Source organism: Cryptotermes secundus, unplaced genomic scaffold (assembly GCF_002891405.2).
Source record: "Cryptotermes secundus unplaced genomic scaffold, Csec_1.0 scaffold70, whole genome shotgun sequence".
In the NCBI taxonomy this organism is placed as follows: domain Eukaryota; kingdom Metazoa; phylum Arthropoda; class Insecta; order Blattodea; family Kalotermitidae; genus Cryptotermes; species Cryptotermes secundus.
In genome coordinates, this window is record NW_019734964.1 from 3,920,451 (window position 1) to 3,923,620 (window position 3,170).

Below are 3,170 nucleotides of genomic sequence, written 5' to 3' on the forward strand. Positions count from 1 at the left end.
GCAAGGCCTCTACCTGTACACAAACACAGAAAAACGCACGCAAACATCCATGCCCTGAGTGGGATTCGAACTCACGATCCCGGCTTCCGAGCGAGCGAAGACAGTACATGCCTTAGACCGCTCAGCTGCCGGGACCGGCAGGGAGAACTTTACCTTACATCAAATGGCCATAAAGACCATTCTTATATGTACTGTAAAGCTAATGAGAGTGAAGAGAGGGCTCATGAAAGAGAAGGAAGAAATGGAATGGAAATTTTACCCTTCTTTTGTGTCCCCATCTCACCGTTCCCTTACAAGAAACCTACAGCGAGGAATCCTTCCTAACAAGCGACTGAGTAGTTATTTTCTGACTTAAAATTTTGTGGTAAAACCGTAAATTCCACAGAAGAAAGGGAGAGTTTTCGGTTGAGGTTTGGTATAAAATTAGGGTAGAAATAAGGAGGGGTGAAATATAAAATGAAATTTATGCCACAGAAGTTGGCCTCAGTTGGGGGGCGAGTAGTTCTCACGATGCACAACTGAAATTAAGGTCACTTTGGGGTGAGGTGCGGGGATTCAAATAGAAAGCTTGGTTTTGGCCTGTGCTCACTGACCCCTGGGGATGACCTGTTTATGAGAANTATTTTAAAATGCCATTAAAATTACAATCAATTGATGGCCTTACAAGGCCATTTTCAGGCAATTGTCCGTGAGGTGGGCAGGGCATGTAGCACGAATGGGAGAGAAGAGGAATGAATATAGAATATTTGTGGGAAAACCAGAAGGAAAGAGACCACAGGGAAGACCAAGGCGTAGGTGGGTGACCAATATTAAAATGGATCTTAGAGAGATCGGATGGGGTGGTATGGACTGGATTGATCTGGCTCAGGATAGAGACCAGTGGAGGGCTCTTGTGAACACGGTAATGAACCTTGTGGTTCCATAAAATGCTGGGAAATTCTTGAGTAGCTGCACAATTGGCGGCTTCTCAAGAAGGGCTCAGCTCCGTGAGTGAGTGAGGGAGTGAGTGAGTGAGTGAGTGAGTGAGTGAGTGAGTGAGTGAGTGAGTGATTGAGTGAGTGAGTGAGTGAATGATATTCCTCGAAACACCGACGACGTAAGCCTTGGATTCTACTCGCCACAGATGTCCATTAATTAAGGTTTTCTGCCCCTCAACTCTGCAATTCCAATAAAGCAGAGATATATTTGCAACGGCAGTTAATTAACACTTTTCACCTGTGTTACCTCATAATCAATACCTGCTGGAAATAGATAATTGTCATCAGACCGTGGAACGTTAAAATTTACGTTTGGTTTCATAATTCTTCCGCCGATCTTAAGTGACATATTAACATTCTGTGAGTGGTCAGACCAGTTTCAGTTATCAACTTACTTACTTACTCATGGAGCTGAGCCCTTCTGGAGAAGCCGACAATTCTGAAGCTACTCAAGAATTTCCCAGCATTTTATGGAACCCGAAGGATCATTACCGTGTTCACAAGAGCCCTCCACTGGTCCCTATCCGGAGCCAGATCAATCCAATCCATAGCATCCTCTCCCTCTAAGGTACATTTTAATATTCTCCACCCACCTACGCCTTGGTCTTCCCAGTGGTATCTTTCCTTCTGGCTTTCCCACAAATATCCTATACGCATTCCTCGTCTCCCCCATTCGTGCTACATGCCCTGCCCACCTCATCCTCCGTGACTTGATCATTCTAATTATACTTGGAGAAGAGTACAAGTTATGAAGCTCCTCATTATGCAGTTTTTCTTCAACCTCCTGTCACTTCATCTCCCTTCGGTCCAAATATTCTCCTCAACACCCTGTTCTCGAACATCCTCAGTTCAGTTATCAACGGCGCTACTAAATAACGTTCAAGATGTGTTACTTTGAAATATTCTACTCATAAATGAATTAGAGAACTGAAAAATGCCGAAAATAAATGCATAAGTAATATTAGTCAAAATTCCTGGGTGGGGGGTGGGGAAAGATAGCACTTGGAAATTCTAGAAGTAGATGTGAGAATATTAAAATGGATCTGCAAGAAATGGGGAGCTAAAATGTGGATGGAATTCATTTGGCTCAGGACAGGGACCAGTGACAGATTATTTTGAAAACGATAATGAAACTTGGAGCTCCATAAAAGGCGGAGTACCTTTGACAAGTTGAATAACTGTCAGCTTCCCTGCTCCATTGAGTTTAATGTACAAGTACAGTCAAGTACAATAGGTTTGTAACTTGCTCATAGTTTTCGCAGGAATATGTGACACTCATTGTGTCTGTAAATAACGAACCACCCACAGCTCGTTCCATTGTGGGACCTGAATACAAAATAATCTCCTCTTTACTGTGTTGCACAAATTCTGCTGTCAGACTGATGAACATGATGGCTGGGGTTAGGGTGATGATGTCACTTGGTGGGAGGGGAAATGCGCAGTGGCACATTTTAAATTACAAACAATTGAATAATAAGCAGCGTGACTATCACCAAATTCTAGGACGCGAAATTAAAGCAGCTTCGAGAGAAATGCTTATTTTAAGAAGCTCACATATTTATCAGCATTATGATTATGATCTAAAATCCCAGTATCTGAAATTTTAAATTCGATTATAACATAACCAGCAACCAGGGTCGAGAGAGATGAGATGGAGTCCGGACCAGCCACGAATCTGGGGCACCCACCCCCTCTGAAAGCGATATAATTATATGAATATTTTTGATAAATAAAAGATAAACGGTAAAGGTAACCTGGTTACAGACCGTTGAGGCCCACAGGAATGTGAGACGTCGAGGATCCTACATTTTCTAGACAATCGGCTCAGAGGTGTTGGTGAGATTGTCAGCCTTACGCTCCGGCCGCCTTTTACCCCCCAAAAAAGATTCCTGGTTCTCATTTCTCTCAGAGGCTAAGTCGACTCCAGGGTCATAGTGCGATTAGAAAGATTAGGTAAATTGAAAAATCTAATGACCTCATCGGGAATAGAACTCGTGACATACCGTCTTGTAGCATATATTTTAAAATATCAAATTTTATATAATTTATTAGACGACATTTTAAATTGTAAAGCAGAGATGATTTACAGTGTTTAGATTGGAATAAAATATCGATGAAGTGTCAAAGTCAAAAGTTGAATTAAACAGAATTGCCACATACTTACGAGTACATACTTATTATAATTTTTTAAAA

General features: G+C 41.9%; 1 protein-coding gene and 1 long non-coding RNA gene across 3 annotated transcripts in view; one reads left to right on the forward strand and one right to left on the reverse strand.

Moving 5' to 3' along the window:
- LOC117282673 overlaps positions 1 to 3,170 on the forward strand; it is a 245,500-nt gene that overhangs the window by 171,095 nt on the left and 71,235 nt on the right. The gene's annotated exons all lie outside the window — the stretch shown is intronic.
- The window catches only part of LOC111869046, a 47,578-nt gene that overhangs the window by 19,438 nt on the left and 24,970 nt on the right, over positions 1 to 3,170 (reverse strand). The window lies entirely within an intron of this gene.